The sequence below is a fragment of the Notamacropus eugenii genome, chromosome 4, assembly GCF_028372415.1.
Source record: "Notamacropus eugenii isolate mMacEug1 chromosome 4, mMacEug1.pri_v2, whole genome shotgun sequence".
In the NCBI taxonomy this organism is placed as follows: Eukaryota; Metazoa; Chordata; class Mammalia; order Diprotodontia; family Macropodidae; genus Notamacropus; species Notamacropus eugenii.
Genome location: NC_092875.1, coordinates 203,100,428 through 203,113,570, shown reverse-complemented (window position 1 = coordinate 203,113,570; position 13,143 = coordinate 203,100,428).

Below are 13,143 nucleotides of genomic sequence, written 5' to 3'. Positions count from 1 at the left end.
CCATTATTAGTAATAATGCCTTATTTGAAGTTTTGCAAGGACTTGTCTTCACAATAACCCTGTGGCAGAAGAAGTATAATCACTATCACACTCATTCTCTACATGAGTTTCAGAACAGTTAAGTGACTGAGAATCCAAAACAAGGGAAGTGGTATTCTGGCTCTATTCCACACTGGTCAGTCACTTCTAAAATATTATCTCTACTCTGGGCACCACATTTTAGGCAGGACTCTGACAACCTGGAGCATGCCCAGAATGGTGAGAGTTACAGGAAATTATGCTTTCTGAGACTCTTCAAAGAAATTCAGGATGGATAGCCTAGAGAAAATAATTTTAAAATGATTTAGACTGTAGGTGAAGAAATTTAGAGATGTCTAACCATGAGAAAATAATGAGGATTATTGACTGTGTGTTCACTGAGACAAATCTAATATGGTAAATTTATATAAGGACAGATATAGTATTTCACTTGTATTAAAAAAAATCAACTTCACAAGTAAAAATGGAGGTCAAGAGAACATAATTAGCTACCAACCTATGTGACTCCTTTTTCATTTTTAGATAAATTTTATGAGAAAAATATTTATTCACATCCAGGTCATCCTTCATGAGAGTATTAGAAGGGAATAGGTTTTAAAAATAATAATGATTGATATTCTGTGCTTTAAAAGTTACAAAGCACTTTACATACATAATATTTCACAGCAGTCCTGTGAGATGGGTGTCATTATTATCATCTGTGAGAAAACTGAAGCACACACAACAGGTAAGTGAGTTGTCCAGTTAGACAACCACTAAGTTCCTGAGGAAAGATTTGAACTCCCAGTTTCCTCACCCTTCTCCAAACTCAATTACACCCACAGGATGCCTAGAAATGTAGGAGTTTAAAGATCATGGATCCATAAGAGACCTTACCTTTGTCATCATAAAACTGAAGGAAAAATGTAGAAATCCTACTGTATTTCCTGTTTGAGGAATATAAAAAAAAACTAGCTTCACTATAGCAAAATATGACTTTAAAGACTTTCCTTCAACAAAATGTCACCTGGGGGTTGGAGACAAGATGGTGGAGTAGAAGGATAGACCTGTAGAACCTCTCCCCGCACAGTTCATAAAATACCTGTAAAAAAATGATTCTAAACAAATTCTAGAGCAGCAGAAGCCACACAGTGACAGAGTGAAAGAGATTTCCAGCCCAAGGCAGCCTGGAAGGCCGACAGGAAAGGTCTATCACACCAGGCTCAGAGCAGAGCACAGCCCACCCTTGGCCGCATGGTGTGACACAGCATGGACAGGACCAGAGAAGACTTCGGGGCACCACAACAGCAGCTACAGTTCCCAGATTCCTCCACCCACAAATGCCAAAGGCAGCCTCAAAGGTCAGTGAGAAAACACTTTCACCTGGGTGAAAAGGAAACAGGATCCTCCCCTAGCCCCAGTCCCAGGTTGTGGCACCAACAGCAGTAGCATCCATTTTTTGGAGCCTTCAGCCTAAAGACCTTGGGGGAATTGAGCAGCTGATCTGAGTCTCAGCCCTGAGTGGCAGCCTGGGGTGATGAAGAGCACTGGCCTAGTGGAGCTGATGGAGGCTCGGGAGACGGAATTCTACTTGCAGATCCTGGGCAGAAAAGCTTGTGGTTGTTCCCAGACCTGAGTGCAAGTCAAGAGAGGAGTAAACTCCTCTCCCTTGATTGTGTCACCTTAGAGGAACTGAGAACTTACAGGTCCCCAGAGTATACCTTCCTCTTGATAAAGGACTCAAAAGTCAAGTAACTGGATGAGAAAATGCCCAAAAAAGGGGGGGAAAAATAAGACTATAGAAGGTTACTTTCTTGGTGAACAGATATTTTCTTCCATCCTTTTGGATGAAGAACAAAGCATACCATCAGAGGAAGACATCAAAATTAAGTCTTCTGCATCCAAAACTTCCAAAATAAATACGCAGTAGTCTCAGACCTTGGAAGAGCTCAAAAAGAATTTTGACAATCAAGTAAGAGAAGTGGAGGAAAAATCAGGCAGAGAAATGAGAGCAATGCAAGAAAACCATAAAAAGTGAGTCAACAACTTGCTAAAGGAGACCCAAAAAATGCTGAAGAAAATAACACCTTTAAAAATAGATTAACTCAAATGGCAAAGGAGGCCCAAAAAGCTAATGAGGAGAAGAATGCTTTAAAAAGCAGAATTAGCCAGATGGAAAAGGAGGTTCAAAAGCTCACTGAACAAAATAGTTCTTTAAAAATTAGAATGGAGCAGATGGAAGCTAATGAGAAACCAAGAAATTACAAAACAAAACCAAAAGAATGAAAAAATGGGAGACAATGTGAAAAATCTCATTGGAAAAACAACTGACTTGGAAAATAGATCCAGGAGAGACAATTGAAAAATGATGGGACTACCTGAAAGCCATGATCAAAAAAAGAGCCTAGACATTCATCTTTCATGAAATTATCAAGGAAAACTGTCCTGACATTCTAGAACCAGAGAATACAATAAACACTGAAAGAATCCACCAATTGCCTCCTGAAAAAGACCTGAAAAGAAAAACTCCTAGGAATATTGTAGCCAAATAGAGTTCCCAAGTCAAGGAGAAAATATTGCAAGCAGCCAGAAAGAAACAATTTGGGTATTGTAGAAATATCAGGATAACACAAGATCTAGCAGCTTCTACATTAAGGGATCAAAGGACTTGGAATATGATATTCCAGAAGTCAAAGGAACTCGGATTAAAACCAAGAATCACCTACCCAGCAAAACTGAGTATAATACTGCAGGGGAAAAAATGGTCATTCAATGAAATAGAGGACTTTTAAGCATTCTTGATGAAAAGATCAGAGCTGAATAGAAAATTTTACTTTCAAACACAAAAATCAAGAGAAACATGAAAAGGTAAATAGGAAAGAGAAATCATAAGGGACTTACTAAAGTTGAACTGTTTACATTCCTACATGGAAAAATAATATTTGTAGCTCTTGAAACTTTTCCCAATATTTGGGTAGTTGAAGGGATTACACACACACACACACACACACACACACACACACACACACACACATATAGACAGAGGGCACAAGGTGAGTTGAATAGGAAAGGGTGATATCTAAAATAAAATTAAGGAGTAAGAGAGGAATATATTGGGAGGAGAAAGGGAGAAATGGAACAGTGCAAATTATCTCTCATAAAACAGGGAAGAAAAGGCTTTTTTCAATGGAGGGGTAAAGGGGAGAGGTGAGAGGGAAAAACTGAAGCTTACTCTCATCACATTTGGTTTAAGGAAGGAAGGACATGCACACTCAATTTGGCATGAAAATCCATCTTATACTACAAGAAAGTAGGGGAGAAGGGATAAGTGGGGTGGGGAGGGTGATAGAAGGGAGGGCAAATGGGAGGAGTGAGTAACTAAAAGTAAACACTTTAGGAGAGGGACAAGGTGGGCAGGATAGGATGGAGGGAAATATAGTTAATCTTTCATAATATGACTTATGAAAGTCTTTAGCAAAACTACACATATATAGCCTGTATTGAATTGCTTGTTTTCTCAGTAGGTATGGGTCAGAGGGAAGAAGGGAGAGAAGTTGGAACTCATGTTGTAGGAATGAATGTTGAGAACTGTTTTTGCATGCAGTTGGAAAATAAGAAATACAGGTAATCGGGTGTAGAAATCTATCTTACCCTACAAGAAAAGAGAGATATATAGATATAGAGGTAGCCTTGTGTGATGACCCTCTCTGATCATTGATATTAGGTCTGGCATAGGAGATAGTGTTGCATGCTCCCCAACTATGATTGCCACTGTAATGGCAGAGATTTAGCTCATGGTCCAAGTCAAGAAATCATTTCCTAATATCAATTATGAACTCTTCCAGATGCTTCTGTTTGTGGATGACATAATGCTAATTGCATCAAGACCTAGAACATCAAGCAGAACCTTCTTAGTGAGATACATAACCATTTAAAGAAACCAAGTGGATGAAGAATATCTTTCAGACTATAATGTGCTATCAGACAGTTTGGTATAGTAGAAAAAGCAAGGACATTGGAGTCAAGAAACCTGAGTTCACATGCTCACTGATTCTTTCCCTATCATGGTTAAAGAATGTATTTCTCTCTACATGGGATGGGGTATTTATATACTACTCCAACAATGAGCATCACAGTGGAAGTATGTTTCTAGTTGCATTGCGTTGGAGAGAGCCCAAATATGATTCTGAGGACACCCCTTTGGCAGACTATATCTTTCTAGCAATTTCATCATAATCAATCAAGAAAATATTTATTAAGTGCTTACTACATACCAGGCACTATGCCAAGCGCTGTGGCTACAAAGAAAGTCAAAAGACAGTCCTTTCCTTCAAGAAATTTACATTCTAATGGAGAAAACAACATGAATATAAATAGGTAAATATAAGGTACTGAGAGAGTAGATAAGGTATTAGTAACAAAGGAAGGAAGAGAATCATCTACAGAATTTGACTGAGCCTAGAAAGAAGCCAAGAATTCTAAGGCATAGGTGAGGAGGAAGAGCACTCTAGAAATGGGAGAAAGCCAGTCCAAAAGCATGAACAAAGGACATGGAGAGTAGTGAGCCACTCAGAAAGAATTGCAATTAGTGCAACATGGCTTATTGTAGAATTCATGGAGGGGAGGAAAGCTAAAAACTAGGATGGAAGGGGGTTAGGATGTGAAGAGCTTCAAATGCCAACAGAGGACTTAATATTTAATTTGGAGACTACAGGGAGCCACTAGAGTTTATTGAGTAGGCCCACATCTGCACTCTAGGAAAAACACTTTGACAGCTAAGTGGAGGATAGATTCAAGTGGGGAGAAACCTGAAGAGTGGAGAAAGATTTGAGTTTCAATACTCTAGGCAAGAGATGATGAAGACCTGAATCCGGGTGGTGGCTGTGTGAATCATGAGTAAGGAACATATCCATAGATGTTGTGAAGATAAAAATGACAATATTTGGCAATTGATTGGATTTATGGGGTGAGAAGGAATCAAGAGTTGAAGATGAAACCAAGATAGCATCTGGGAGTTAAAAAGACTTTTATCTTTTTATGAAACAAAAATAGTCTCCAGGAAATTCCCAAGAAACTAAAAAGAAGGCCGAATAACATTTTTATAATGGTGACGAGGAGGTGGAAGATTCACTCCACTGCAATAAATACTTATTAGGTGTCTAAGACCCAGTGCCTAGTACAATATGTGAGTCAGTGGGATACAAATTGAACAAGTAGCAATTAAAGTAAAACAATAACTCAGTGTTTTAACACTCTCAGACTGTGATTTTTTTCTTGTCATTTGGTTTCTTTCCTCTGTATCCATATGATTATAAAACTATATTTTTAAAACCCTGGTGTTAAGAGGTATTCAGATGAATAGATGATAATTAAGGCTACAAACCTAATTTTAAGCTCTTATTAGATAGAATTTCAAATTTGTCAATGATAAAGTATAGATTAAGGAAGCAAAATCTCTCCATAAGGAAGCATCCAGAGTAGTATAGTCAATCCATACTGTAAAAACAACCTACCAGTGGCAGACCCAGTAGCATATTTGTGATTATGTCATATGAAACAGACTTTTGAAATATAACATAAAGGAAACCATAAAAAGGGTCTAAAAACTAATAAGCAAGTATATTAAATGTCACACAATTATCATGAATGTTTTTCTTTCTTGCTTTCAGTGAGTGAAAGTAACTCACTCTCATGAAATATATGCACATATAGGCCTTGCCAGCACCAGGGAAAGCCTCAAGTACACTTGCTGGAGAACAGAGCACCGGTTTATTACAGAAACATTGCCAGCCTATTAAATATTTTAGTGTTCTTCACACAGCTATAACATGCCTTATTTACTGATTTACAGTGGAAGAAAACGCTTTGTCTAAATTACCCAGATGTAAACATAGAAGTTAATATGTTAGATGTAGATTGGCCATCCCCTTCTATTTATTGCATGTATACAGACAGTATCCTATATCCAGCCAAGATAGCAATCACATAAGCACGTAAATTTACCCAAATCATGGCATAAACTACAAAACATTTTATTGTCAACCTTTATAAGGCATTCATGGACGTTATTAAGCACCCAAAGTCCAACGATATCATTGTCTCCATGGTTGCTAATGTACTTCAAAGAGGAAAAGCACAAGGGAGAAACTGAGTAACAGGGTCATCTGAAACAAGCAACCATAAAAATAAAATTAAAACTTTACAACACCCATACAACACATCTTTCCTATAGAGTTCCCGTAACTTCCTCCATATAAGTATCACAGAGCATGTTACTAGCACTTTGCAAAAAGCAGAGGTTTCTCATTCTTGTGGGTTTCACTGAACAGTTCAGTGGTTTCGGTTCATATGGTTTCATGTCCATTGGCTTTTTTATGAGTTCCAATTTGATCCACAACCATATGGCAGACCAATGCTGAAAACTCCAGTGGGAAGTTTGGTTCAGCTTTACTGAATGGCCTTCGGGTTCATGAGGTTTCACGGGTTCAAATAAAAGTAGAATCAGGGACCAATGGAGGATCTTTGAATAGTGCCTTTGTGTCTGGGTGAGTAGAAAAGAGAAAGGAAAGATTCCACCCGTGTTAACCTGAGCCAAGTTCTCCTTATCCGTAACCCCATGAAATTATTCTGAGAATTTTTATCTAGCATAAATAGCAACATCCTTTTTCACTGAAAACTTAACAAAATGAGGAAATCATATTTTGAGGATTTTCATTATAATTTGAAGGTACAGAGCCCCTCACCTTCCCACCACATCTTTTTTTTTTTTTTTTAACTTGGACATTTTTTTTTACCAATGTCATTTACACTTCCTAAAAGAAGCATCTAGACTGCAAGGAGACTGATTCCATGAACCACATGCGCAAATCAGTTTCATTGTTTTCAAGTTACATCTTTGTATGTTGTTTCCTCTTCAAAGCCCAAGTTACTATATTTTTAGGAGACTTCATTTGGGTAGCCCTGCTTTAGGGAATTACAGGTGAAAAAAGTATGACAGAAGAGTTTTAATGTCAAATCATTAGCACCAAGCCCTACAGCTGGAAGGGAAAATATTCAAAGGGAAAATTCTGGAAGGGTATTGAGGAAGAGTAAACAAAAGGTGAACAATTTCTGAACAAGGCAGAACTTCACCCAAGGATGTCCCTGGATCACTGCGGCATGTTGACACTCAAGTAAAAGAAGAATCTGTGATTTCTACAATGTGGGGTGTTCCCCACCGCCATCACAGTAGATTGCATACAACCCATGCATAACTTAGGAGTCAATTCAATTAAATTCAATAGGTCTACTATGTCCCATGTTCTGTGTTGGGGATATAACAGACAAAAATTAAACAACCACTGACTTAAGAAACTTAACATCCTAGGTGTTAAATCCTAGGAAGTTGCCTGAAGCAAATAGAGGTTATCACTTCCCCAGCTATGCTGAACTAGTGTGAGCAATGTACTTTTTTTCTTATTTCTGTTATTAATTACTTTGTTTTCAGTTTTCAACAATCACTTCCATAAATTTTAAATTTTTCCCCCCTCCCTCACCCCTCCTTGTCCACAATGGCATCCAATTTTATATGGGTTCTACACATACGTTTTTATTAAACACATTTTCACATTAGTCATGTTGTGTAGAAGAATTAAAATGAATGGGAGAAAACATGAGAAAAACCAAAACAAAGCAAAATATAACAAAACAGAAAATAGCCTGCTTCATTCTGAGTTCCAACTCTATAGTTCTTTCTCTGGATGTGGATGGCATTTTGCATCAAGAGTCCTTTGGAAATGTTTTAGGTCCTTTCATTGTTGTGAAAGGCTAAATTTACTATAAACAGTCCTTGTACACTGTGGCTATTACTGTGTATAATGTTCTCCTGGTTCTGCTCATTTCACTTAGCATCAGTTCCAGGTTTTTCTGAAGTCCTCTTGTTCATCATTTCCTATGGCACAATAGTATTCCATTACATTCATAGACCACAACTTGTTCAGCCATTCCCCAATTGATGGGTATCCCCTTGATTTCCAGTTCTTGGCCACCACAAAAAGAGTTGCTATAAATATTTTTATACATGTGGGTCTTTTTCCCATTTTTTATAATCTCTTTGGGATTCAGCCCTAGCAGCAGCATTGCTAGGTCAAAGGGTATGCACATTTTTATAGCGCTTTGGGCATAGTTCCAAATTGCTCTCCAGAATGGTTGGATCAGCTCACAGATCCACCAATAATGAATTAGTGTTCCAACTCTCCCATGTCTTCTTCAGCATTTATTATCTTCCTGTTTTGTCATGTTGGCCAATTTGATAGGTGTGATGTAGCACCTCAGAGTTGTTTTGATTTGCATCTCTTTAATCAATAATGAGTGATTTAGAGAATTTTTTCATATCACTCTACATAGCTTTAATTTCTTCCTCTAAAAACTGCCTATTCAAATCCTTTGACCTTTTATCAACTGAGGAATGACTTGTATTCTTGTAAATTTGACTCAATTCTCTATACACTTTAGAAATGAGGCCTTTATCACAGACACTAGCAATAAAAATTATTTCACAGTTTTTTGCTTCCCTCCAAATCTTGGTCGCATTGATTTTGCTTGTGCAAAAACTTCTCAATTTAATGTAATCAAAATTATCTGTTTTGCATTTCATCATGTTCTCTATCTCTAGTTTGGTCATAAATTTCTCCATTCTTCATAAATGTAGCAAATAAACTATTCCTTGCTCCCCTAATTCATTTATAATATCAGCCTTTATATCCAAATTGTGTACCCATTTGGACTTTATTCTAGTGTACAGTGTCAGGTATTAGTCTATGCCCAGTGTCTACCACATGATTTTCCAGTTTTCTCAGCAGTTTTTGGCAAAAAGCGAGCTCTTATCCCAGAAGCTGGGGTCCTGGGGTTTATCAAACAGTAGCCTGCTATAATCACTGACTACAACGTCTTGTGAATCTAACCTATTCCCTGTCTACCCATTTCTTAGTCAGTACCAAATGGTTTTGATGATTGCTGCTTTATAATACAATTTGAGATTTGGTACGGCTAGATCACCTTCCCTAGAATTTATGTTCATTAATTCTCTTGATATTCTGGACCTTCCAGATGAATTTTGATATTAATATGTCTCCTTTATTCTAAATCTAACAGTCTGTCCCCTATGCTATGCTACCTCTCATGGTAATTTAAATGAGCTCACAAGTCTCACACTGGAAAGCACAAGCATTAAGTCTGGGCATGATGGTTGCCTAGGATAAAGAAGTCTAATCAATGCTGTGGAAAAACATTTAGGAAGCTCCTACAGATTACAAGGCATTATGTCAGTTGCATGGGAAATACAAAGAGAAATAAGACAAGGTCCTTATGCTCAAAGAGTTTCAAGTAGAGTATTGCTGATAATAAATGGATGCATAAATGCTATATATAGTACAGCAAGCACATATAGGAAATACATAAAGGGGCCAGCATTGTACAGTGGCAAGACCACTGTCTTTGAAGTCACATAGCCTAGGTTCAAATTCTATTCTAACACTTATCGTTGTATGTGAGTTACTTGGAACAAAAAATAATTTTAAAATAGTTTCATTTTATCCCTGCAAATGGTCATTTGTTTATATCTCTATTGACATTAGACTGACTCTTGAATATATAATCTTGACTAGATGGCTCTAGATTGAGTTGATTTTTCCACCTTTAGTTAATTCTCTGTCCTCAGCACCAGACGTCTCGTAATCCACATATGTTTCATTGTTCTCTAGTTGTGCCTTTAATTCTCTGGTTCTTAAAAATGGCTTTTACTCCTAGGAAACATACAAAAGTTGTAGTTTTAAAGAGCACACTTCAATTACTATTAGAGATATTGCAGAAGTGGCTGATAGAGAGTGGCAGACATTTCAGTAATCATCCCACCACAAAGCACAAAGGAATACATAATTACAAACAAAACGAATGCTAAGAACAGACAAATGATTGATGAAAACCGCCTAACCAATCCTCAAAAAAAAAAAAAAATAAGCAAAGATGTACATAAGAACCTGGAAACTACAGGGGTTGCTATTTATTCTTCTGAAGCAACTTTTCTTGAAGTTGAAAGAATAGTAAGGCCAATTTTTAAAAGAATAATTGTTAACCATTGCTATGAAGAAAAGTCACTTACCAGAAGAAAGACACTACAAAAAAGTTGAGTACTAAATATTAGAAAAGTTATTTTTTTACTGATGAAAGTTATTTTTCATTAAAGGCCATAAGAAAAAAAATAGTGTCAGAAAAAATTGAGATGAGTCTATAAGATTAGAGCATCTTTATCAAGTTGTAAAACATATATACACACACATACATATATATGTGTTGATACATGTATGTATATACATTCATATGTGTGTATATGTATAGACACAATGTAGTTATATATAATGTAATAAAATATATTATAATATAACAATTATATAGGTATATAAATAAATAAATATGTAAAATATGTAAATAAATATATGTAAATACGTTGTGTCTGTGTATCCCTGGCATGCCTTTGCATACACAGTTTACCTAGCATGGAGAACCTCTTGAGGGGCTTTTGGGACTTCTCCAGATTACCTATAATGGGTAGGGGTAATCTCCTTTGATCACTTGTATCTTTAAACCTGGAAGAATTGAGCCACTCTCTCTTTCTACTGCTTTCTTTTTGGCTACTCTTCTCTGCTGAATCCAGAGGCTGAAAATCCCAGTTTATCCACAGCAAGGATACCATGAATAGAACTGCTGGGAGAGAAGGTCTTTCTTCCCCCTCTCCCTCTTTTCCTCTAGCTCTGAGTATTGGACTTGATGGTGTTTGTTTCTGTTTTGTGTTAGTTATCCTCCTCAATTTCAGATGCCAGAGATGATCCCCAAGAAACTTGGGAGTTTATGTCATGGAAACCTAGGAGCCAGAATCATAAGTAAGGTGGTATAGTTAGTCCACCTGGCATGGAAGCCCTGAGAAACCAGGGTACCTAGGACTCAAACCCCAGGTGGGTTTTGGATTTAGAACTGGAACTGCACTCTACAGGAGACAAGTTAAGCTATGAACCTAATCCTCTTCCCCTCCCCAGAAAATGAGATGCTATAAGGAGAGAGGGGGAAACAAGCAATCAATCAAAGGAGGTTACCCCCATCCACATGGTAGGGGATAAAGATGCCTGCCACCCATTGAAGCAGTAATCTTGAATATTTGTGATTATATGTTCTGAAGTAAATATTTCTGTGTAAAAGTTCATCTGACCATCATAAATGGTTAAATAGAACTGAGGCATAAGGGTCCCTATCCTACAACTAAGGGAACATCATTTGGTGGGAGTTAGAACCAGTGGCAGACAGCCTAGATCTTCTCCCCTATCCTCAATTCCCCTTAAGAGTACGAGAAAGCCCTGGAGGGAAAAGTGAAATGTAAACTACCTGGCCTTCAGGCAGTAGTGGATAGGATAGCTAGTGTTATATATGTCCTGGTATTTTTTTTGTTACTTCTAGTGGATCTGACAGTCTTGTCCCACTGAGGAAATGACCAATTTAGGTAAATATAATTTCTATACTGAGAAGCAAAATGGTTTCAGGATTGCAGAAATTTCAAAATGGAAAAGGAATTTTGCAACATGACATTGTATTATGGTATACATCATGAAAAATTAATACATGTATCTGAGATGCTTTAATAATAAGGACAACTATTGAAAATTACATTTAAATCTATGCATATTCATACACCAGAGCCCTGCTACAATGATTTTCTCACATTCTACATTACAAAGGGACCAGACTTCTAATGAGATAACTTTGGCTTGTTGAAAATTAAATCATCTTCAACAGAATCAAAGACTGATCTGATTTAGAAGGAATTTCATGACACAGAAAATTATTGTAATAGTCTGTATACTAATACATTACAGAGCGTCTCCAAAGTTTTAATACAGTTTTAAGATACTAAAGGTTATAATTATAATAACATTTCAGGTCATCCTGTATTTTACAGCGATGAAACTCATCTGCTTTCCAAGAAGAGAAAGACTCTGAGCCTTATTTGTAAAATGGGATACATGATCCTGGTGCTTAAGTTACTTAATAATTACAGGTCCTCTTTCCAGCCCAGCCCTCACCGCCATCATCTGGACATACGACTTCTGTAGAAAACGGACCAGCCATACTTAGCAATTTCTGTACACAGAACCAATAAGACAGCCTAACTGAAGTAGCTAGGTACCCTCAGAAGGAGAGCAGCATGTGCTAACTAAAGCAGACAAACAGCATCTCCCTTTGGGCCCAGATGGAGGTAGCCCAGGATCTTGAATCTAAAAGCCTTGGGAATAACTGATGCTCTCAGCGTAGTGTGCACAATCATTAAGTCATTATCCTTGGAAGTCACACCTATCAAGAGGAAGCCTGACAACTGCTACTGCAGAGGTTAACAGCCACACCTATTGAAGACCCTGAAAATAAGTCCTTGGCACTGTCAGATGATTCAGCATCAGCAACTGCTATGATTTTATCAATGGAAATTATATTAAAGAACAGCCATCGCCACTCATTTTGCTGCTGTAACTAAGGACTGCAGGACTGTTCCATCTGACTCAAAGTTGAAGTTTTGTTTTTATATATTGTCTTCCTCCTTAGAATGTAAGCTTCTTGAGAGCAGAGACTCTTTTAATTTTCTATTTATATCCCCAGCACTTAGCACAGTGCTTGGCACACCTTAAGTTCTTTATTCATTCATTTATTAATTGTTCTGAGGATCAAATGAGATAATATAGGTAAAATATTATATAAATATCATTTATTATTATATCCTTACCTTAGTGAAAATTCATTGTACCATTAGGCCCTTAATAAGTGAGTTTAATCATGTTGATTCATACAAATATTTTCAAAGTAATGTAAATGTAAATTTATGTAAATAAATTCAAAGGGTACATCTAAATATGAATTCTAACAGGTCCTGCACATACTTCATATTCAGACTCTTTAACTTGTCCAAAAAGGTAATTTTCTCACAAACACATCTCTCAAATGACCTTTTTGCATTGCCCTCTAATGCTGACCTTCCAACAATGTTGATGCTGATGCTAATGAGTTTAAACTCAGAGCATCCCTTGGAGGGAGATGGAGTGATGAAACCTG